The sequence below is a fragment of the Globicephala melas genome, chromosome 19, assembly GCF_963455315.2.
Source record: "Globicephala melas chromosome 19, mGloMel1.2, whole genome shotgun sequence".
Lineage (NCBI taxonomy): Eukaryota > Metazoa > Chordata > Mammalia > Artiodactyla > Delphinidae > Globicephala > Globicephala melas.
The window spans coordinates 62,007,751-62,032,019 of record NC_083332.1 but is presented as its reverse complement, the minus strand read 5'-3'; the positions used below and the strand labels follow the sequence as shown (position 1 = coordinate 62,032,019).

General features: G+C 63.8%; 1 protein-coding gene across 3 annotated transcripts in view; it reads left to right on the top strand.

Moving 5' to 3' along the window:
• Nucleotides 1–376: 376 nt before the first annotated feature.
• Nucleotides 377–24,269, top strand: part of CBFA2T3 (CBFA2/RUNX1 partner transcriptional co-repressor 3) — a 55,562-nt gene continuing 31,669 nt past the window's right edge. For 2 of the 3 annotated variants that reach the window (XM_060289403.2, XM_060289402.2), the window contains exon 1: nucleotides 1,390–1,540. The gene's annotated coding sequence lies outside the window, so the exon portion shown is untranslated. Of the gene's footprint in view, nucleotides 480–1,389; nucleotides 1,541–24,269 lie in introns of those variants that run through there. The other variant, XM_060289401.2, reaches the window with a different exon arrangement.

Here is a 24,269-nt window from a genome sequence, read left to right as displayed (position 1 = left end):
CGCAAAGCACTTTAGGGAGAGAGGCAAAGTGGGCGCGGGTAGGGAGGTAGGGCGAGGGCTGCAGGCAAGGAGAAGCGGGGCGCACAGAGGCCAGGGCAGCGGCTTGGGCGTTCCTGCAGGGTGACATTAAACGAATGGGACTTAGATAAATGCAGAGCACACGCAAACGCCCCAGGCCAGAAGCTGTGAGCGGGAATCCTGCGCCTCCCGCACTCCGCTCCGTAACTCGGTCAGCGTGGGGCAGAGGCCACCAGGGCGCGCGGTGCGGGGCGCGGCGGGAGGGCGCCCCCTGCCGGCTGAGCGCGGAGGCGGCCCTGGCCCGGCCCGGCCCACGCGGCAGGCGGCAGGCGGCGGGCGGCAGGCGGCGGGCGGGGGGGGCGCGGCGGCCGGAGGAGGGACGCCTGCCGCTCGCCTCCCGCCGGGACGCCAGACGCTGCGGCTGTAAAACTGCGAGGCGGGCGCCCGCCGACTGCTCCGAGGTGGGTGTGCGCGGCGGCGCGCTCAGCTCCAGGCCCCCACCCGCCCGCCCAGGGCGCGGCCTGCGGAGGCGGAGGCGGCGGCGGGGGTGGGCGCGGGCGAGGGGCCCGCCGAGCGCGCCACTCGAGCTCCCTGCACGGCACCCTCACGGCTATCCCCACGTTAGCCCGCGCTCCCGGCCCACGGCACCCACACTGCCACCCCCGCGGCACCCCCACCACGACATCCCGCGCTCCCACACTCCCCGCGCTCCTCGCTTCGCGGCACCCTGCGCTCCCCTCACGGACATCCCTCCCTACTGAGCGGCGCGCGTCTCTCTCTCCCCAGCAGCCGCTCTCCCACCCCGGCACCCCGCGCACCCGCATTCCGCCCGCGCAGCCCCCACACTCGCACCCGCGCTCCCGGCCGCCGGCTGCGCCCTAGAGCTTGCGGCCCCCAAGGCTGGCCCGCGCCCTCGGCCGAGTTCTCAGGACGCGCCCCGGGGTCCGCGGCTGCCCGAGTGGCTGGGACGACGGGGGCGGCCCTCGGCGTTGGGCGGCGGCGGGCGGAGCCACTCTCCCGCGCCGACCCCGCACGGAGCCCGGCGCCCCGGGGCGGAGCTGAGCGCGATGGGCGCCGAGCGGGAGGCAGGTGGCGCAGCGGCGGCGGCGGCGACGAGGGGCAGGAGGCGGAGGCGGGGCGCGCGGGGCGGGGGCCGCGGGGCCCCGTGAGACGCTCGGGCGAGCGCGCGGCAGCCGGAGCCGGCGCCCGCGAGCCAAAGGCGCGGCGGCTGGACCGGGCGCGGGCCGCGGAGGCCGGAGACCGCCCGGGGCGGCGTGCGCGCTTTGTTCCTGCGCGGGCGGCCGGCGGGCGGAGTGAGCGGCCCGGAACGCGACTGGGCATGGCCCGGGCAGCCGCCCTGCGCGCCCCGGCCCCGTCTCGCGCCTGAGCGCGGCCGGCGCGAGAAGACAGCGCGCGGTTTGCCCCCAAGTTACGGAGGCAGGGACCGAGTTCGAAAGAAAAGCCGCTTCAGGAGCCGGGTCGCGAGAGTGCAATCGCCTCCCGTCCGCCGGACCCCCGGACCGTAAGTGTCCCGTCCGTCCGCGCGCTGCCGCGCTGTCACCCGACTCCGCCCGCGGCTGCTGTCCTAGGGTCTCCCTGCAGCCAGGCAGAGTGCGTGGGCCTCCCGAGGCCCCCCTCCCCACTTTGCAAAGTTGGAGCCCACAGCGGGGTGGGGCCAGCCCAGTCAGCGCCCGCCCACTGACCACCCCCAAGGTGAGCGGGAGCTTGACCTGCTGGGGGTGTGGTCAGACCTAAGGTGGGACCTGCGTGCGGAAGGTGGGGAGTCCTGTGGCTTCCCCTGTGGTGCCCGCGCTTCCCGACAAAGAGGCCTCGGGCCATGTGACAGGGGACTGGTTGGGGGGCACAGAGGGTGACCCTAGGACAGATGGAGGTGCCTGTGGCCAGGCTGGGGAGGGCCAGAGCTCCTTCTAGCCCCTCCCCCTCTTGTTTTGGTTCCTGGATATGCCTCCCAGCGCAGGAGCCGTTAAACATTTTTAGGCGTGAAGTCCTGGGGGTTGGGTCCTGCCCCACTCCCCGTGGCTGGGGAGAAGGTCTTGAACAGCAGCCGCTGGATCCTGACAGCTCCGGGGCCTCGGGCGCAGCCCCGTGGCAGCGATTCTGCTCACACGCTTTGGGAACCGTCCATCTGCATGTTGGGCAGGCTGGGAGCCAGGCTGTGGGAACGGCGGGGAGGGAGGTGTGAGCCGACGTGGAGGGACAGATGGCTGGAAATTCAGCCCTAGACGGGCTTACGTGGAGCAGAAGGCGGCGGGGCTGGTGGCAAGCCACACTCTGAGGCACCGGGCTCTGAACACACAGCCCCAGGCTGTTCCGCCTTCCGGCCCCTGGGAACTGCGTGTGTGCTCAGACCCCTGTGGGAGTGGAGACCCCTGCCAGTCCCTGCCCCCAGAATAACTGTATTCCCCACGATTTGGGCTGAGGCTGGCCGATCTCTGGCCTGTTACAGAGACCAGGGAGAAACATATTTCCTTTGAGAATAGAGATCTTGTGCTCCTGTGGGAGATGATCTGAGCAACCATCAGGCCCTGACTTTGACCAGCGGCCAGGACACCAAATCATTATGTCTAACTGGGCATGTGTTTCCTCCCCTGGACCCAGAAACAGGAGGTTCCCAGGGCGGCCGCCTTCAGAGGACAGGGGCTGGCCGGGGACAGAGGGAGGGCAGCTATTCTGTGTCCCTCGTCGCTCTCCCAAGTTGCTGCAAGTTTTGAGAAACTTCTTGAGGTTGGGCCCCTGGGGCGGTTAGCTCTTGCCTGCCCTGGATGCCAGGAAGCCCCCCGCATCTTTTCAGGGGCAGGGGCAGGGCACACTCATAGAGGGCTGGCACTGTGATGGGCACTGGGGTCTCGCTGTGTCACCCCACCTCCCACCTTCTGTCCTCTGCATGGGGGTCCCAGGGAGGCAGGGGGTTCTGTTCTCTGTTCTGTGCAGCTGACAGCCGGGTCCCTAAAGAGCCCGGCTGCGTGGGGCTCTGTTGCCGGGCCACCCTCATACGATGCGAGGGAAGAGGAGGGTAGGGGCGCTGAGCAGAGGAACAGATGTGGCGCCTGGGGCTCCCGAGAGCTAGGCGGACGCTGGGTGGGAGGGGATATCACATTAGGACCAATTTTCTGTCGGAATCCGGCTCTCTCTGGAGTTGCCTTGATCTGTGTGTGATGGGGGGGAAGGGACGTGGTACCCGGTTGCTCACAAGCCCACCCAGGGTCCCCGGGCTGGCGAGCTGGAGGATGTGGGGCGGACATCTTCCTCCAGGACCCTCTGGGGCTGCTCTGGGCCACCCACCAGCCCTTCCTCTGTCACCAGGTGATCCGCATAATGAGTTACCACCTCCAGGAAATCTCTCTGATTTGGGTCCCCATATTTTCATTTCTGCGTAACTGGAAGAAATTAATTTTCCTTCCTACGTAAGGATCTGGAGACGCCGGCAGGCTGGGTCACTAATCCACAAGGTCCAAGCCCACGAGGCTGCTGTAGGGGGCGGCTTTGCGCACCGGTCTCCCGGCAGCAGGGGAGGGTGGTGTCGGGAGGCATCTCCCTGCCACCTGGAAGTGCCCTGGAGCTCTCGGCGCCCTCCCCCTTCCAGCCACTTGTCTGCCTCCTGCAGGACCTGCAGGGTGGTGGTTGAATTCAGTTCTTCTGAATTCCCTTGCCAGTCAGTGTGTGCATGTGTGTGCACACGTGTGTGCTCAGAATCCGGAACGTGGGCGAGGTGAAGGGCTAGCACACAGTAGGTGCTTAATGAGCGGTGCTCTGGGGGGGCGGGAACTGGCGTTTCCGTGGCCCAGCTCTCACTGCTTGTGGTCTGTCCTGCCGCCAGCACGAGTCAGCCTGGGGACCAGGCATGCGTTGCCCAGCCAGGCTCAGCGCTCACACTCACCGCCTGAGTCTGCGGGACAGCCTGCGGGGCGGTGGGATTTTCCCCGTTTCACAGACGCCGCCCGGGGAGGTGTGGGCTGTCGATTCCATGAGGGGAGCCTGGGTGCCCCACCCCCACCCAGACAGCAGCCACCTTGGCCTCCCTGTGTCTGTAGCCCTGGTTCCCGGCCCGCCTGTCAGGGTTCCTTCCACACCTGGGGAGGCTGGTGGTGACTGCTGGGTGCTAAGGGGGGGTTAACGCCCCAGATGTCGGAACCCTCACCTGGACACAGTCTCAGGCTCGTGGGGCACAGTTGTAACTGACATCCAGGGCACCACCTGGGGCTTGGGGCCACCTGGGATCAGGGCCGGGGAAGGTAAGCACCTCTGCCGTGTCTGGGTCACAGAGGCCCAAGGCCAGCCCCCTCCCCCGTGCCACCACCCTGGACAGGGGAGGGGTGGTCATTGTCACTCGAGGCCCTCTGGAAGCCACTGGACATTGTCTGTTAGAACGCTCGCATCGCTGTTGGGCAGCTGGTGTCACCTCCCAGACCCGGGTGGGGCGGCCTGAACTCTGTAACTTGTAAACGTGGGAATGTGGCCACTGTTGCATTTCCTGGACCAAACTGGCTCTGGAAGGTGCCTGTCACCCATCGCTGCATTGCTGGACAGGTAGTCGTCCAGGCAGGGGGTAGAGTGAGCGTAACGCAGCACCAACAGCAGCTCACACCCCGATGGCAGGCTGTTTCCTCTCATGTGACCTCAGGACAACCCTGAAGTGGGCACCCTTGCTGTCCCATTCTCCAGACGGGGACACTGAGGCCGGGAGAGGTCCACCAGAGGGTGGACAGGCCCCTTGAGCTTTCCGCCAAGTTCCGGAGGGCCAGTGTGGGGCCTGCAGGCATGCTTCCTTAGAGCCCCCCACAGATTCCCATGTCCCCCCACCTGGAGCCTCTGCGTCCGTCTGCGTCCGAGGGAGGGGCAGGAGGAGGCTGGTAGCTCGCGATTGGTGGGTGTCCGTCTGGGGTGTGGCCTTTGAGGGCCCAGGCTCGCGGGGAGGGGGGAGCTCAGAGGGGTGGGTTGGTAGAGGCTCCTTTTTTGCACGAGGTCACAGCTCCTAGAGGCGTGGGTCTCCGGGTCCAGGCCAGGCTGCGCGGGCACCACGCTGCGTATTCTGAGGGTCAGGCTCCAGGACGGTTGGACACACCTCCACATCCTTTCTGGGCCTCATGCCCTCAGACTTCTGGGCACGAAAGGAGCGGGCGTGCTTCTGCTGCCACGGTTCTGAGGCCGGAACCCTGCTCCGTGGGGGCCCAGCTGAGGCAGTGCGGAGGGCGGGGCCCCTACGCCAAGCACACAGATGCCAGCGCGGGCTTGGCATCTGTAAACAGGCTCCCGGGCAGGACGTCACCCTCGTAACCTCCGTGGAAAGAGCCAGGCGGAGGCCTGGCGCTGGGGATGGAAACTCAGGATAAGGAAAGTGAGGAACAGTGGGTTCCCGGTTCCCGCGTCTGAGTTCACGGCATACCCGGGGCACTCGGTGAGTGGCTGAGCGGAGCCTCCGACGGACGCACCGTGTGCAGCGGTTTTCTGCGGCAATAAAACAAGTCAGGACTTCGGCTCTTTGTACCGGCAGCCACGTGTCGGTGGGAAGGAAAGCAGAGATGCTTTTGGCCGCAACGAGGAAAGCTTCTCTTGGGGCCAGGGTGCCCGCAGTCCCACTCGGCTGACCACCCGCGCGCTCTTGGCGTCCGGTGTCCATCCTGCTTACTGTCCACACCCGCTTCCAGCCTCCCCGAGCCTGGGTGCTTGGACCTCCCACTGCCCCTGAGGCCAGAGCGTGGTGGACGTGGCAGGAGGAGGTTTGGGAGGACGTCCGGCACTGGGCGCCTTCTGTTTACTTGGGCAGAGAAAAGTCCACAGTGGGGGCAGGGCAGGAGCCGCAGCTTCCGGGGCAGGTCCGGAGGTCTCCTTGTGTACCTGACAGCCGTGGGCCACGTGCGGGACCCACGGGGAAGTACTCACCCTGTGGTCCCGACCCGGGAGCACCCGAGAAAGCCAGGGTGAAGCCACTGCAGGAAAGGAAAGCCCTCCAGCTGCTGTGGCCCCCCTTACAGGCAGGCGGGGGACGTGTTGAGAGGCAGGAGGGTCGTTAGGACCAGAGGAGGCCACAGCCCCCCCCAGCTTGTTCACCCAGGCTGTGTGGAGGGGAAGGGGCACCACCCTGGCCTCTCTGAGCCCCACTGCTGAGATTTGAATCCCAATTCCGCTCCTGGTCACTGTGTGACCGGCAGCACATCGCTCACCCTCTCTGAGTCTATTTCAATGCAAAATGCTGTCGCACTGGCTCCTCCCTCTTTGGGTTGCAATGAGGGGTGAAAGGTCGGGTGTATCTGGCTGATTGGTGGCTCTAGACCTGGCTGTCACAGCCCCTCTCTGGGGGCCACTCAGTGCCAGTGCTGCCACAGCTCTGCAGTCACGCCCTGTTTCTCTGATTCCCAGCCTGCGCCTGCGTCCTCCTGCCCAAACTGGGGTGATCCAGCGCAGCTCAGGCCCCCACACCTGCTGACCCGCCTCCCCACGCTGGGGACGCAGCTAGCTCAGAGCCAGGGTCCGGGGCTGTGTGCCCTGCACCCCCATGCTCTGCTCCCCTCCCAGTTCACAGAGGGAACTGGGGCTGGCGTCATCACATCCCACCTCGGTGGCAGAGGTGGGATTCCAGCTCAGGAGCCCAGGTCATCTGAGTCCAGAGCCTCTGTGTTTCCGCCACACCTGGTTCCCCCAACAGCTAGTGCAACTTCTCCCTGGGCCTTGGGCTTCCCGAGCCCACCCAGCCCAGCCTGGACTCGTGAGCGCAGTAAACACAGGAGCCCTTTCCTCCGACCTCCCTGCCCCTGAGAAGTCAGAGTGGGGCACCGGCCACCCCTGCCCCGGGCAGAGCACAGACGGCAGCATTCCGTGTCTGAGCTGGCTGTGCACAGGGCGGAGGGAAGGGCAGGTGTTTGTGTGCTGACACTTTCACACCAGGCTGTGCTGGCAGCGCGGATGTGGACGGCGGGGGTGGCTATGGTCCTGGCAGAGAGGTCCTTCTGCTGTCGTAGAGGACATCTGGGCAGGAGAGTACAGGGTACGCGGTCCTATCCACTCCCTTGACAAGCAGCCGTGTCGCCCCACCAGGTGCCTGTCCACAGGCAGGGGCCAGGACGCCGCCGCCTTGCTGTGACCCCGTCTGCCACGCGCCTTGGAGTACAGACTGGACAGCACTACAGGCGTTGCTTTTACCTGGGGAAGATCCCGCTTGTGAAGGCTCAGGGTCGGGGGTCTGGCTGAGACCCTCTCCACGTGGCCCGCCAGCCGTTGATCTTGTCGCCTCACGAGCTCTTTGCGTAGCTGACTCCCCGGGGTCCGATCGTGTGTGGACGGAGCCCTGGGACGGCCTCTCTACATGCCGGCGTCTCTGGACTATTCAGGGACCTCACGGAAGTTTGGAGTTTGCTCGGTTTGTGATCCGAGTAGCTGTTAGGGGGTGGGACATGCCATGTGCCCTCTGGGACACCCGAAGCCGTGTCCCACAGGAGATGCTCTGAATGACGGCTTCTCCCGGGACGCGTCGGCCCCCACGGCCTGGTGAGCCCAGCCTGCGCCCAGCACCCACAAGCAGAGCAGACTGTGTCAGTTAGGATTGTGGCCGCAATGAGAAAAGGGGAAAAGGAAAAGGAAACCCACATAATTTTAATGATATCTGTTATTTAACCCAATATATCCAAAATATTGTCATTTCAACAGGCAATTGTTCTTTTTCAATTATTGAGATCTTTTTTAAAAAAGACTTTGAGGGACTTCCCTGGTGGTGCAGTGGATAAAAATCTGCCTGCCTGTGCAGGGGACATGGGTTCTATCCCTGGTCCGGGAAGATCCGACATGCCATGGAGCAACTAAGCCCGTGCGCCACAACTACTGAGCCTGCGCTCTAGAGCCCGCGAGCCACGACTACTGAAGCCCACGTGCCACAACTACTGAAGCCCACGCGCCACAACTACTGAAGCCCACGTGCCAAGAGCCTGTGCTCCACAACAAGAGAAGCCACCACAATGAGAAGCCCGCACACCGCAACGAAGAGTGCCCCTGCTCGCCACAAGTAGAGAAAGCCCGCACACAGCAACGAAGACCTGACACAGCCAAAGATAAATAAGATTTTTTAAAAAAGCAAAAAGAGTTTGCGATTCCACGTGTGTTTTACACTACTCTGAGTTCTGAGCAACCACGTTGGCTGGCTGGTGGCCGCCATGTCGGACAGAGCAGGGTGCGGGCACAGGGAATTCTCAAGTGGCCACAGCAGTGAGGGCTGCTGTGATGCGATGGTGCTGGGGGTACAGGTGTGTGGCGTTGTGAGGCATGTGTCGGGGACGACCCTGCGGAGGTGACAGACCACACGGAGGCCAGGGGGCCGGGGCCAGGCGGGGGACTGTGGGGCGTGATGGACCCGGAGGGGACTCTGGTCTTTATCCCTGGAGGCTCAGAGGCCCAGGAAAGCCCCTTGAGCTGGGCTGGGTGGGGTGGGGTGCGGGGCTGGTCAGGTTTGCATTTTGAGAAGATGGTCCTGGGGGACAGATGTGGGCAGACACGGGCACCGAAGAGGGTGGGGCTCATCCAGGAGAACCGTGCTCCCTCTGCGCGTCGAGCCCGAGCCCCCAGCACGGGCTGCAGAGGCCCCTTCTGTCCCACAGTCAGCATGTGGGTAGGACGGTCTGAAGCCAGGGCACTTATGCCTGAAAAGGTGTGCTTCCCAGCTCACTGCCCTTCCGTCTACTTGGTGAGGAGGGGCCGGGCTGCAGAGAGGTCCCTGGTGGAGGGGGAGCCGCTCGCTCCGGGGCCCATGGTGGACCTCACCCTGCTTTGGGAGCCCTGTGTGTGAGTGGGCATGTGGGGGGTGCACACGGGGCACGTAAGTGTGTGTGCAAGGCTGTGAAAACCAGGCAGAAGAAGGATGTGTGACCTCCCTCGACTGTCCCGAGGGCAGCAGCCCCGGGGGCACTCATAGGGGAGCTGTGCAGCCAGCCTAGACTGTCCCAGGACACCTGTCACCACACATGGACAAGGACTGTCCCAGGACGCCTGTCACTACCATCTACAAGGACCGTCCCAGGACACCTGTCACCACCATCTACAAGGACTGTCCCAGGACGCCTGTCACTACCATCTACAAGGACTGTCCCAGGACACCTGTCACCACCACCTGCATGGACCGTCCCAGGACGCCTGTCACCACCATCTACAAGGACCGTCCTAGAATGCCTGTCACTACCATCTATAAGGACTGTCCCAGGACGCCTGTCACCATTCTCAAGGACTGTCACAGGACGCCTGTCACCATTTTCAAGGACTGTCACAGGACACCTGTCACCACCATCTACATGGACTGTTCCAGAATGCCTGTCACTACCATCTACAAGGACTGTCCCAGAATGCCTGTCACTACCATCTACAAGGACTGTCCCAGGACGCCTGTCACCATCTATATGGACCGTCCCAGAATGCCTGTCACCATCTACAAGGACTGTCCCAGGACGCCTGTCACCACCATCTACAAGGACCGTCCCAGGACGCCTGTCACTTCACGTGTGCCTGGCTTTGTTGTGGGAGAGCCTCGTTCAGGGTGTCAGGCACCCAGCTGGAACCCCGGCCACAGGCTTGCCCTTGGCTGGAACAGGTTATATGGTTTCTTGGGGCCTCGGTTTCCTCTCTGTTCATGCGAAACCTTTTCAGAATCTCTGCAGTCGTGATCGTTAAATCCCTGCTTAGGGACCAGCACAGTTCCTGGCCCGGGGGGGTCGGTGGAGTTGTCGGGGCTTGTACGGCCCTGGGGGCTTCGGGGTGGAGGGGAGGACGGGTCAGGGTGGCCACGCGGTCCTGGGCTTGACCTGTGCCGACGCCCCGCGTTCCAAAGGCTTTTATCTGATTCTCAAAGCGGCTGAGCTTCCTTCAGTTGCCACCCGAACCCCTTTCCGGCTGCGAATCCTCGCATCACAGGGGCCTTTGGTACGGTTAGGCCTCCTGGTTCACGAGGTTATTTAGGCGGACTGTCCTCAGGGTCTCTGCTGACTCCCGAAGGCCATGCCTCCGGATGCGGGGCGTGTGTTGGAAGGTCGTGGGTCACTAGCCAGCGGGGCCAGGCCTCACCATCTTCCTTCCTGGGACCACCAGCCCCAGGGGAGCCGGGGTTGGGGTCAGCAAGGTAGCCACCCTCCTGCCCACTTGTAGGGCTGGGACCCCCAGGTCACCAAGAGCCTTGCGCCTGGGAAGAGGGCCATGACCCTCCCAGTTTGCGCTGCTGTGGGCCAGCCCTGGCCGCCAAGCGGGGAGGGCAGCGTGTCCCCATCACACCTGGACTCCCCAGTCCTGGGCTATTAGCAACACAGACGGGCCACGGGAGGAGGACAAGGTCGCGTCCTGCCTGCCTCCGTCTCCCCACTGGGTTTCTTTTTTATTGTAAAACACACAACATGACCTTTGCCACCGTAACCACTTTTGAGTGTGCGGTTCGGTGGCATTTAACACATTCACGATGTTGTACAACCAGCACCACCGTGAAATTCCCAAACGTTCTCATCACCCCAAAAAGAGGAGACCCGTACCCACCAGTATTCACTCCCCCCGCCCCCGCCGCGCCCCAGCCCCTGGCAACCACTGCTCTGCGTTCCGTCGCCGTGGACCTGCCCGTTCTGGGCGTTTCAGATACACGACCGCCTCCGGCCACTCAGCGAGGTTCGTCCGTGTTGTCACACGTGTCATGCTTCATTCCTTTGTAACAACTGAGATTGGACTGCGCGGATCTGCGCGTCTTGTGTGTGTCCATCACCAGCTGATGGACAGCTGGGCTGCTTCCGCCTTCGGCGAGTGTGACTGATGCGCTGTGAACCTTCGTGTACACGTTTTTGGGTGCGTGTGTGTTTTCAGCTCTCTTGGGCTCACTCCTGGGACAGGAACTGCTGTGCCGAGTGGTCACTCGGTGTAACTCACTGACTCCCAGGTTTCGAGGGATGAATTCACAAGAAGAGCCTCCCACCCTGGTCGCCCGGCTTCCCAGAGTCGCCTTCCACAGGTGACATGCCCTGACCCGGGGGCGGGGCGGAGTGGTGATGCCTGGCTGTCGGGGACGCCCCGCCAGGAGCCTGGAGGGTGGTTGGGCGGCAGGACTCGTCTGCCCGCAAGCTGTCCTTGTATTTGGTTCCGCAAACAGTTACCGCGTCTCCTTGGCACCTGCGTCCGGCGTGCGTGGCACGAGCAAGATTCTGCACCTGGTCTCCGGCTTCACCCTTGCCCTCCCCCCACACACAGGCAGGCAGTTTGGGGCCTCCACGTGGCAGCCGGAGAGGCCCCCGGAAAGCTAGTCAGATGTGGCTCCTCCGGGGACAGAGCCAGATCGCCCGCATTGCTGCGGTGGCTTCAGGGCCACACAGCCCCGCCTCGCCTGCCTTGCCGTCTCCCCGGCACACCGGGGCCTGGCGGGGCCCTCTGCCTGCGTGCTCCCCCCCCCACACGTGGCTGCCAGTGCCCCCCTCCGCCCCGCCCGTCCTCTCTGCCGTGAGCGCCCACGGCCGCCCCTCCCCCTCCCCGCTGGGCCTCTTCTTTGCCCGGCGCCACACCTCCCTCCTGGAAGGTCAGCTCTGTGAGGGCAGGCCTTCTGTCTGTCTGTTCGCCGCTGCCCCAGAGCCCAGGCGGGAGCCTGACACCCAGGAGGCCCAGGGGATCAGGAGCGTGTGTCATCTGTGAGCGCCCCCATCTCACGCGCGGCGATGCCAGGGTCGCGGCTGCGGGGATGCCCTCGCCGGGTGCTGGGAGAGGGCTGTTTGAACAGCAGGGCCCGCCTGCCTGCAAGCTGTCGCTGTATTTGGTTCCACAAACAGTTATCTCATCTGCTCGCCAGCCCTGGAGTCGGGCCGTGAGTCCTGCCTGCGTGGGGGCCACGGGGGGAGGCGGCCAGGGTCATGCCGTCCGCCTCAACCTTACCCCGCGGCGTCTCGAGGGCTCACTCCAGGGGCAGCTGAGAGGCAGGAGAGGGCGGCCCCAGAAACAACTCGCTGGGACGGGCGAGCTCGTGGAGAAGTCATCCAGCCCCGCCTGCCGTGGCCAGAACACCCCTCGTTCCATAGCATAGAACCACCAGGTGCCGGCTCTCAGATTCCTGGGTCGGGAGTTTGGACGGGGCCCGGCGGGGACGCCCAGTCTCCACCTCGTGATGTCCTCAGACTCTCCCTCTGGCCACCCAGGATGGGGGACTCCTCGTGGGTAAGGAGCCTGTGTGGCGTGGGGAGGAGGCCCCCTCCTGCAGGAAGAATTACGGAGGGTTTCAGGGTGGGGGGTCAGGACAGGCCCCTGGGGGTTGGGACCCTGCAGAACCTGGGCCTGGGGCAGAGGAGGGGAGGGCGGTGGAGATCGCTCCGGGTCACCTCTGCTTCAGTCTCCCCAGCCAGGACGGCCGCGTCCCGGGAACCACTGAGAGATTAGGCATTTTCCTTCCCAGCTGCCAGGGAGCCCGGGCCTCTGGGGCCACTGCAAAGCCAGGAGCAGCCTGGCACCTCGTGGTATGCCTGTCCGCCATCAGCTGACACAGCTTGTCCCCCTGGGCACCCCGGCTCCCACCCCACGTGGGGCGGTCCCTGGAGAAGGACAGATGGACCCTCCCCTCCCAGAGGCGCCGGCCCCTCCCCTCGCCTGTCTGGACACAGGGCAGAATCTGAATACCCAGGGCCTGGCCAGGGTGCATGAGATGAGGATTTTTCATTTCTCTCCAAACTGGAAGACAGCGGAGCTCTCGAACTGCAGCAGAGCTTCAGTCCCTCACTCCTCCTCTGAGCCCCCTGCATGCTGGGGGTGGGTGGGCCTGGCCAAAGCCACCGTGCCCCCAGCTTCAGGGGGGCTGGGGGTTTGCGTTCTGACTCCAGGCGGTGCTTCCCCGCCCCCCACCTCCGCTCACATCTGCTCATCAGGGCTCCCCCTCCAGCGTGACCCCGCTTTCCAGCCGTTGCTTCCTTCCTGGACGAAGCCCGGGAGGCTGGCCCCAGGGTGGGGGTCACTGCTGCCCGGCACAGCGCACGCCCAGCGGCTGTGGGACGCCGGCACAGAGCTGGGTGACGTGGAGCTGAGACGAGCCGTCGATTAGAACGCAGTCGGTTCGGCGGTGCTTGCTCGTTCCTTCGACAGGTAGCGCCTGAGGGCCTGTCGTGCGTCGGTGCTGCCCTTGCGGGGCTGCTACTCTGTTTGGGGAGAGACGGACAATAAACGAAGGGGTCGAGGAACATTTTCTCTACCAGGGCCCGCGGGGAGGGCCTGTGGCTGGGGGGAGGTTGCTGTCCTTGCCAGGTCCAGCTTCTCTGATGAGGTGACATTGAGCTGAAGCCTGGAAGGGAGGGAGCCAGGAGGCCACCAGGGCACAGCCCCTCTGGCCTAGGGAACAGCCTGTGTGAAGTCCCTGGGGCACGAGTGTGCCTGGCACATTTGAGGACCAGCGAGGTGGGCTTGTGGCTGGAGAGACACGAGGGAGGAGTGCCGAGAAGGGCGGAGCACGGCCCGGGAACCGCCGGTGGGCACTGAGGACTTTGGCTGGTGGAGGTGCTGGCATCCACACTGAGGCGTGGGGACTTCCCTGGCGGGGGAGTCTAGCGGCCGAGACTCTGTGCCTCCTCAGCAGGGCGCGTGGATTCGACCCCTGGTCAGGGAACTAAGATCCCACGTGCCGCGTGGCCCGGCGAAAAGTAGAGCAAAAACGATACTAAGGCATGCAAAAGCCACGAGCTCCCCGTGCGCCCGGCTTTGCGCTGAAGCACTCTCAGGGCTGATCCGACGGGAGCCCTGGCATCGCCTGGGGTCTGCCTGCCCCCCACCCTCATGACCGCACGGCGGCGGCCAGTTTGTCCCTGAGGGAGATCCCCGCGTGGAGCTGCGCCTTCCCAGGCTCGCGGGCCTTCTGGGTCAGGCTGTGGCCCCACGACTGGCGGCTTCGGCTCGCCCTGTCCTCCTGCTCAAGCTGAGGCAGGTGCTTCTTCTCCATCCGCCCCGAGGCCTGCCGAGAGGGAGGAGGGGGAAGCTCACTTGTGCCCTGAACCCTGCGCTGCTGGGAGAGGGTCGGAAGATGGGCATTCAGAGACCAGGAGGGCCCGCGGGCGTCCTCACGGCGTTGCAGCTGAGTTGTGGAGCCGGAATAGGCCGGAACTGAGCCCGGGCTGCCCCTCGGGTCTGTCCCCGGAAGCTTGCTGTGCTGGACGATTGTGGGTCTGAAGCACGCTGAGCTCAGAGCGTCTGCCCTGCTGGGCTGTCCCCGGATCACAGGAAGGGCAAGCGGGCGAGTCCCACACGCCCGCACGGAGCGCCGTCTGCACAGAGGCCGCCCTGCAGGCCGCGGGGGGCGGTCGGGGTGAGGCCTACGGACACAGGTGTTCCCTCCAAGGCGCCAGGGCCTGCTTAGCAGCTCTCTTTTAAAAAGAAGTCACATGGAAACGGTCACACTACCGGGGCGGGAGGGTGTCCTGTGACTGGGAGCGCCCCGCGGCCTTGGCCGCAATCGGGGCCCCCCACTTCTCAGCCTCGGGAAGCCCACCCTGAGGGGAACCCGGGAGATGGGGGCGCAGCCCCAGATAAAGCGCCGCCCGATTCCACACGTGCCCGAGGCTCACGACAGGCCTGGCCTGGCCTCCCAGGGTCAGAGGGGAGACCCCGGGGCCAGTGGTGGCCTCGGCTTTCCCTGCTGTCAGGCGGGGGGATGGCCTCACAGCCCCTGCAGAGCGCTGCTCCTCCCTCCACAGAGAACCCCGGGCTGTTTTGACTCAGCAGGGCCCCACCCCCAGATCTCCTGGAGGTTCTGTGGAATGAGTCAGAACACCCAGAAGCTTCCGCCCAGGAGGGAGGTGTGGAGCAGGCTCCCTGCTCCCTCTCCCAGAGCAGCTGCCACCGCGGCTGCAGCAGCGCCGGCCCATCTGCCCGCCCGGTGCCGTCCAAGGCGGGGAGGCGGGGCTGGAAACAGATCCTCTGCCCTTTGTGGACACAGCCTGTTCTCCAGATCCGGGGACTGAGGGCCGGCGGGTGAGGCTGCCGCTCTGTGACCCCGGGCCGGCTCCTGCCCTCTCCGTGCCCCTCGGAAGCAGCACAGCGATTCCACCTCGGGGCTGATGTAGCATGTGGACACTCTGAACCTTGCACTTGACCAGTGAGCGCCCGCTGGCCGGCGGCATCTCATTTCTGCAGGACCGTCCCTCTGTTATAACTGCCCACCCACGGCCTGTGTCACCTCTGAGGGGGTGGCTTCTAGCCACACACAGAGGAGGTCACTGGGGTTTAAACCCCGGGGTGCGGCCCTCCCGCCGCAGACGTGGCCTCTGGGGTGCGGGGTCCCTGTTCTGACTCGGGTCATCACGAGCCCTTGCCTCAGACCCGGGGCGTGGGGGACCTGAGGGTCCCTGTGGTCCTTTCCCTGTGGCCACTGCCCATCTGAAGTCCTGACCAGCAAGTCTGGGTTCCTCCCCGCAAGCAGGCGGGCCCTCTGGAACACGTGAGGCTGCAGGCTGCCAGCAAGATATCTCTTGGCCTGAAGGACGGGCCTTGGGGACGGCTGTCCTTCCTGGCCGCTCCTCGGGGAGCCCCCCGGGCATGGAGATGTGCTCAGGGTGAGCTAGCACGGGGCTCCCCACGTCAGGCCCAGCTGCCCCAGCGCTCTGTGCAGAGCTGCCGTTAATGCATCTTATTGGCCAAAAAACCCCAGAGAAAGGCCCAGACCCGTGTGAGGTTGATGGCCGGCGGGTGTTGAAGGGACAGCACGCTGCAGAAGTTCTGAAGAGGCCCCCACCCGGCGAGGCTGAGGTGCAGGCGGGCCCGGGCCCGTGCTGGCCTTGGCCTCCAGCAGCTCAAGGAACTGCCCGGCCACGTGCAGGAGTTCAGCCTGGTGGCCTGCCTGGAAGGGGAGGCATTCAGGGAGGCTGGCAGGACAGCCCCAGAATCCTCGCGCCCGTGTCGCGAGGCAGGGTGAGGGTCCCCCACTTCCCGGGGAAGATGCTGAGGCCGAGCGAGCGAAGGGACCCACGCGTAGCTGCGGCCAGAAGGTGGGCGGCTGCCCGACTCAGCCCGAAGGCTGTGGCTCCCCCCAGCAGCCCGCTGCTGGTCTGGGAGAGGAGCGGGTTGGGTCCAGGCAGCTGTGTGCGCTCAGGCTGGGCACACGCGGAGCTGCGTCGTTGGGTGGAGCCCCACCCCTGCGCTCCCCAGCCGTGTGCCCAGCAGTTACTGAACCTCTGTGTGTGAGTTGCATCTGTAAAACGGGGCGGGGGGGGGGTGGGAGGGTAACACGTCTTATGTTTCGACCTTATCATTAAATAGCAGGAAAACCTCACGGGGCTGTTGGAAGGATTAAATGAGCTAATATATTGTTGGTTACTTAGCACTGGCTGCTCCCCTCCCCCTCTCCCAGGGTGGGACAGGATTCCAGGTGGGGCCTGTGAGCTGGGACCCGGTGTTAGAAGGGCTTGGCCCCTGGCCTCTGGCCTGTCCATTTGTGGACTGTTCACCGCCTCTCAGAGAAGGCCTGGTGCAGGCAGCCCCTGAGCAGGTGCCCACCGGCAGTTGGAGAGGCAGACTGTTCTAGAACGCTGTGGGTGAAGGGTGGCCTGCATCCTGGGTTCCTCTCCGTCCACTTGCTATGATGCCCGTGGCAGACGTCACCACGCAGTCGGACACATCTTGCCCCTTTCCCCTTTCCTCAGCAGCAGCATTCTCGCTGAGCGGCTCTGGTGCCCACCTGCCTGAAGGGCCTGGAGTGTGAGTGGAAGCCCACTGACCGCTCTGGCTGGGTGGGCTCTGACCATTTCTGCTTCTGTAAGCCCTGGGAACCTGGGGGAGATGTGGGGAGAGTGTCTGTGGGAGGCTGGGATGTGCCCCCCACCCTGGAAGGAGAGACCCGGGTGTGGAAGGAGGGGGCACCCCAGGGGCCCATCAGACGTGAGGGTTGAGATCCCGCCAGCCCAGCCCCCAGGGACAGCGTCGGCTCCGGAGCTTGGCCTCTGTGATGTCCTCGGTGCTGTCAGTACACCCTGGAATCAGGGCTCCCCCGGGTTCAAATCCAGCCCCTCCGGAGGGGGGATGTGACCAGGTGACCCCTTGGAGGGGTTTCCGCCCTCCTGAGCCTCCCGAGTGGGAATGATGACATCGCCTGGGTAAGGCTCGCTCACAGAGCGTGTACTGGGCGCCTCCTGCCCTGGGCCGGGCTTCGGGGAAGCAGGCACAAGACGGTGAGAAATCACAAACCATGGTGAAGGCTGCGGAGGAGGGGCGCAGGCGAGGGGTGGGTGAGGGCACTCCTGAGGCGGCCAGGCCGGTGCTCAGGATGCAGCGATGCGATGCAGCGTCTGACCGAGCTGTCTTCCCCCCCACCCCGCCCCTCCCAGGCAGGCCTTATTGGACCAGGCACAGGCCTCCACTCCCTGGCTGCCTCCTTCCCCCAGCAAAATATGGCCGAGATGTGAGTGGGGCGCCCTTAAGGTCCCTCCTTGCTCTCCAGTGATGAGGGGGGTGGCTGGAGGAGATGAGGGGGGAGGGCAGAACGGGGTGTAGAAGGGGGCTCCACCCCATCCAGGGGCCCCTGGAGGAGGTGCCCACCCGGCAGCCCCAGATCAGGGAATCCCGGCTGGCACCGCGCCACCAGCTCCCTGCCATGCTCATCCTGCAGGAGCCAGACACAGCCCAGATCCTTGCCAGGCTGGGGGGAGGGCGCGCACGCGGCTTCGCCGACTCTAGGCATCCTTTCTGCTGCCTGCGTGTAATTAACAGGCTAATTAAAAGCAGGATGAGTTAATTGGTATTCATTTATGTGGCAGATGTTTTTAATTGAGGCAGGAAACAATTTACCTGTTTACATAAACAATGGCAAAGGCAGGCTTGTAAAACACATTTTTTAAAATATTTTCCTCCCCTTCCTAAAAAGAATGGAAATCACTTGGTCTCTCCGGCGCCTCTGTGTGAGAGCGCAGGCCCCGCCCGGGAAGTTCGTGCCAAGAGGAAACATCTGTTTAAAAGGTTTGCTTCCAGAGGACTGTGTTTTCCTTAAATCCAGTGAAAGGAGGTTGTTCCCAGCTTGTGTGGACGCTGGCTCACGGGGTTGCCTCCCCAGAAGGCTTTAGTGTCCCCTTAGTGTCATCCCCAGGGCCCGCTGGGGGCTCTGGCCTCGAGGCTGGGTGGGCCAGGCTGGGGGGAGACCACCCAGCAGGGTGGGGGGCAGGGCTGGGAAGTGGCAGGGGACACCGTCCTGCCAGGCTGGGGGCTTCTCTGGGTGCGGAGGGGGAGGCTTCCTTTCCACCTGCCTTTGTGTGATGTGGCGCGGCGTCCCTCCGTCTCGCGGCAGGGCTCAGGGGAGCACCTTTGAGAAAGCCAGGGCTCGGGGAGCACCTTCGAGAAAGCAAGGGCTCAGGGAGCACCTTCGAGAAAGCCAGGGCTCGGGGAGCACCTTCGAGAAAGCCAGGGTTCGGGGAGCACGTTCGAGAAAGCCAGGGCTCGGGGAGCACCTTCGAGAAAGCCAGGGCTCGGGGTGTCTGCTGTTGTAGGTTGGCACTAATTTGGCACTTGCTGTATACCTGGCTGCTGCCTCTACTAGTTATTACTCTGCGTCTTATTTTTTTAATTTATTTTATTTATTTACTTCTGGCTGTGTTGGGTCTTCGTTGCTGCACACGGGCTTTTCTCTAGTTGCGGCGAGCAGGGGCCACTCCTCGCTGCGGTGCATGGGCTTCTCATTGCAGTGGCTTCTCTTGTGGAGCCCGGGCTCTAGGCTCACGGGCTCAGTAGTTGTGGCTCGCGGGCTCAGTAGTTGTGTCACACGGGCTTAGTTGCTCAGCGGCATGTGGGATCTTCTCGGACCAGGGCTCGAACCCGTATCCCCTGCATTGGCAGGCAGACTCTTCCCACCAGGGAAGCCCTCTGCGTCTCCTCTTAACCCTCGAGGGTGGGGCCCATCCTCCCCATTGCACAGGTGAGGAGACTGCAGCGGGAATGAGCATAGCCTCCGGGTCTCGCGCGCGCGCGCGCACACACACACACACACACACACAGAGTTGTGTTTACATAGAAGTGTCTGGAAGGATCCTGGAGACCCGTCAGCGGTGGTTACTGTGGGTGGGGGCTGGGAGGGGTGGGAGCGGGTTATAGTCACGGGTTTCCTGTGTGACTATGACCCCCACCTGGGGCCAGCTGCCACGCTCACCACGGGCACGTTGCTGACTCTCTGAAAGTAGGGAAATAGCGGGGTCCCGGGGACTGCGTGAGGTGACAGTGGGAGTGGGGTGAGACGCATGGCCCATGGCACGCAGCAAATGTGCAGGAAGCTGTCTGCACTGGAAACGGGTTGTGTGTGGCCCCTGAGGCTCCTGGCCCCCCTGCGGGGGAGGGTCTGGGCCGTGACTTTTGGGTGACATGTGATTGGAATTTCTGGAACGTTTCGACGGTTCCTGGGGAAGAAGATGGACTGTTTGGAATCCATCAGGGAGAAGGGTCCTGGGAAGATGGTGCCCGGGATGCAAAGAGGCTGGGGCCCGGTGCCTCCCTCCAAGAGGTGGTGTGAGGCCACTCTGCCCCCAGGCCTCTCCGGCGTGGCTGGCGTTAAATTGTAAAATTAACCACAGGTATCTGAGGAGGTGAGCAGTAGACAGAGCTGCTGGGGCCAGACATGCCTGTTGTGTCCTTAGGAGCGCCCAGCCTGCACCAGTGCTGTGTGACCTCGGGTGCAGACCTGGACCTCTCTGAGCATGTGGGAAGGGAGGCAGTGATGGCCTCCCCGGTGCTATGAGCTTTGACCACGATAGAATGCTGTAGCTGTAAGGCCCCCAGGGTACCTCGCCTCCTGTCTTTACCGAGTTCTCTGCCAGAGGAAGCGTGAGCTTTTCCAGTGGCCCCCAGCCTCCCCCATGAAGGCAGAGACGGGAGGGCCTGGGGCCCAGGGCTGCTGCCCCCGCAGCGGTGGGGTCTCTCGTGGGCCCGGCTTCGTCCCTGGGTGTGTGGGTCAGGGAGGGGCCTGGGCAGGGCCTTCCACGTCCAGGAAGCGAGAGGGCACAGAAGGGGGGTTGGTTGTCTCTGGGTGGGGCGAGAGACCACAGGCCTGCCCGCACCCCAGTCCCGGTCCACAGGGGCTCCCGCAGCAGGCACGGGGGCAGCGCCGTGTTGGGCTGCCCCTCACCGCAGAGCAACCAAACCAGCTCTCGGGTCATCCTTACGAAAGTGGGGCGTGAGAGCTGGAGACACCCCGGCCCTCGGAGCAAAGCCAGCCCGGACCACCTCCTCAGCCCCCACCTCTGCGGGCGGTGACGTCTAAACCTGCTTCAGCGGGTGCAGGTCACCACGTGGGATCCCTCAGGCCTCGCGGGCAGCATCCTGGGGCCACACCCCCTCGCCGCATCGGTGGCTCCCGTCACGGGTGACCGGGGTCCTCGCGGGCCACGTGTGCCGAGGGCGGCGTTCTGTGTCTCGGGGCTGGCGGGAGGATCATGTGGCCCTCCGGAGAGACGCCCTCGATGGGCCGTGCGTGCAGGGTAAACCGCCGGTCTCTAATTATTATTTAGCATTCACAGGCGCAGCCTGATTATTTTATATTTTGGCAACATTCCTCTGGGGCCTTCAAGGTGATATGCAGCCAGTCTGCACGTTTTTTAAGCAACGAAAATGCCTTGGGGATCGGGTAAGCCTTCGGGGGCGCCTCGTTGCCGGCAGGGGAATATCCCGACCGCGTGGCCTAGGTTTCCAGACCCTCCGGCCTCCCCGCCCTGCTCTCCACCTTCGTGCACAGGCGGAGCTCGTTACTAGATTGTTCCTGGAGTTCCGACCGCACTGCTTTGCCAAGCTGCGCCCTCCACCAGGAAGCCCTCCCAGCTTCAGCTGTGCACACCGCACAGGGGCAATGCACCTCTTCTTCAAGGCTTCCCTGCCTCTCCCAGTGACGCACCCTGTCCGGGTGTGCCTGCGCGGATGCAGGGCTTCCCGCTTCACCCAAGCCTGAGCACCGACCATCCTCAGAGGGTGTTGTGGCCAGAGTTGCTTGCGTTTTGTGAGTTCCTTTTTTAAAATAAGGGATCCGGACTAAGGCTTCTGTTTATTCGCTCAGTGGCACTTTGTCATTGTCTGTCTGTTGCTCACGTTACTGTCACTTTCGTTCAGAGCTGGCGGGGGGCACAACGCTGGTGGGCGGCAGGCAGTTTAAAAATAAATCAGGAGGTGGTTTAAAAGCGGGGCTGGTCCAGGAGGGAGGCAGAGAGGAGGGGGCCTTGCTGCCTTTGCCCAGGGGCAGCTTTTGTTTCCTTCTAGAGGTTCTCCGTGTACATATCAGATCCTCTTTTGTTCCCCGGTGTCCTGCAGTCTTCCTTGGGGTCACAGCCCCTCCCCCCAGGAAACGCACACACGTGCACACTCTGCGCGGCGGCCTCTACCAGGTGCTGCCGCAGCCCTTGGGGGACACGTCTTTTGTTCAGGCCTCAGTGTAGATGTCCTGGGCTCCAGGAGGACTTCCCCCACCAGGCGAGGCAGCTCCTGGGGTGGCGGGTTCCCCCACCCCATCACATCCCCGCCAGGTGTGTGTGTGTGAGCAAAGCAGGGTGTTGGGCTGTACAGGCGCACAGCTAGTCCTCACGGGGACGTCGGCCCGAGTGTGCAGTTGGGGAAACCAAGGCTCAGAGGAGGAGGCCCAGCCAGGGCCACCCCAGTGACGAGGCCACGGCTGGAGGCCGGCCTGCCCGCCCCCAAAGCTGGGCCTTTCCCCCCTACCGCGCAACCTTGTGTGGTGGCCTGTGTGTCCATCGCCTCCACCACTGAGAGCTGCAGGAGGGGACTCTGTCCATCGTGCTTGGGTCACAGCGCCATCCCCCCGCCTTCTGCTCACCCACTCGTGTCTGTCCACGTGCCCACACCCCTCGTGCCTGCCCAGGCACCACCACGTTTATCATCCCAGCCTGTTCACACTAACTAGGTGTGCCAGCCTGCAGCTGAGCCACTCCCCCTTGGGGGCAGGTGTGCATGGGTGGACGGGAGGGGACTCCCAGAGTGCCAGGACCGGTGCTGGGAGGGGAGGGCACCCTTCCTCCCACTGCTCCCGGCAACACACACACACACACACACACACACACACGCACACAGTCACACACACACGGCGGGCGGCCCAGATGGCGGGCGCCTCCCCCTCAGCTCTCAGGAGCTGCTCTTGGCCGCGCAGCCCGGACAGCTGGGCGAGGAATGTGCTTCCTCTGTGCGCCAGCCGCGGGGCGAGCCGGGGGACATCTGGATCACGTTTGCGGCCGGCGGAGAGCAGGGAGGGTTTCCATTCCAGCTGCTGTGAGCTCTCCACCCCGGCCGCCTCAGAACTCCGCTCAGCACCGGGGCACCGTGGACTTGGCTCTGTGACCATCCCAGGCTTGGTCCAAGAAGGAAGTCTCGCCCCCCTCCTTGTTTGGGGCATCTGCGCTTGGCGGCAGCTCTGGCCTCCTCGCTCCAGCCAAACCCCCAGACCCCTCTTGAAAACACAGACATGGACAGAATGGCTCTGACCAGCCTTCTACCAGGGACCACGTTTTGTTTCTCATCCTTTTTCTGCGCGTATGTTTATTTACAAGATGGAGTTTCACGTGTTTCCAGCTCTTTTGATTTTCCCTATTATTAGGTGGTATTCTGGGGCACCATTTTTGCTAGTAATCGGGTATTTGAAGTACAGCACACACACAGAAGAGTGTATGTGGGAGTGTTCACAGAGTGTGCAGATACCAGGCAACGTTCCCCGACCTGCCCCAGGCCCCGAGCCCTTCCCCGTCACTGCCTGTCGCAGGACTACCACCCTGACCCTAATGCCAGCTTCTGAACTTTGTGTAAGTGGAATCACGTGGCCCGTCCCCTTTGGGATCTGGGGTCATTTACTCAGCCTTACGTTGGTGACATTTGTCCGTGTTGGTGCCTGGGTTACGTGTGTCCTTTTTCCTTGCTGCATAATATTCTGCCGTGTGGATCTGCCCCTTGACCTATCGATGGGCCTCTGTGACAGTGGCCAGTGAGTGTTCTTGTCCTTTGCTGCCGATGCCCGGCTGTTTGCACTTCCGTTGATTCCCCGCCTCAGAGCAAGCCGCTGTGCCTTGTGTGTGCAGTGCTCCAGGCTTGTGGGCACGGAAAAGCCGTTTCCTGAGTGAAGGTACCCACCGTGTGACTTCAGGTTCCGTAGGGCCCCCCTGGCGGAGGATGTGTTTGACCTGTCATCTGTGGGCTCATCCCCCTCACAAGCAATGCTGTGGCGAGCTTCCTTGCAGGTCGCTGTCTGGGCCGGATGATGTCCTCAGACGTGGTCCGTTGGGTGGCCTGCTCACCTGAGCCCAGACGTCTCCACCAGAGCAGGGAGCAGAGGGGCAGGAACCCTGGTCCAGCTGGAACCTGCCCCTGTAACATCTGATCCTTGGGTCTCTAAGGGCCCTCCCAGCTCCAAAATGTTGTGGTTCTAAGTACCAGTGTGTACCTGGTAGTTATTACTGGGTGACAAGCTGCCCAAAGCTTAGTGCCTTAAAACAGCCACCTTCATCTGCCTTATAATCTTTGGGCGACTCATGTGTGAGGTCCTGGTCCTGGCTGGCCTGCTCCTGGCTCTGCTGAGTGTGGCCGGGCCCCTCATGCGCCTGGACCCCCAGCTGGGGCAGCTGGGCCAACCCTGCCCCATGTGAGCCTTCCCCTCCAGCAGGCTCCACAGGACAGCAAGTGGAGCTGACCGCCTGGTGTCCGGCTCAGAGCCGGCTGACATCACTTCTGCCACATCCTAGTGGCCAGAGCGACTCCCAGGGCCAGCACGGATCCAAGGACAGGGAAATCGACTCCATCTCTGGGTGGAAAGAGCTGCAGTCACATTGCAAGGGGTGTGAGTGGGCGGGGGGGCGCGAGAATTGAGGCCGTTTTGCAATCCGTCCACCCCCGCAGGTGGCGGGTGTCCTAGGCAGCCATGAGCAAGCTTTACTGCTGTGGGGCAGGCTCAGAACAGCTCCTCGGCGCCCCCCCCCCCCCACACACAGGGGCACTACCTGCTGGGGCCGCTGGGCGGGGCAGGTCCCAAGCCAAGCTCCGCCCGGGCTCTCCGGCCACAGCCACCATGCTCTCCGACGTGAACACGAACGGTCTGGGCCGGGGGCCAAGGCAGCACAAGGGCAGGCGGGGCTGCTCTGGGTTTCTCACAGGTCAGCCGGCACACCTTTGTGGAGCATCTTACGGACCACCAGGCGTCGGTGCTGGTCTGGGGTTAGCAGTGCATGGAAAGACGAGGCCCGTGTCTTTGAGGCGAGGGGTGGTGAACACAGGGACCTGCACGGACCACCATTGCGGGTGCTGACAGGTGCTCC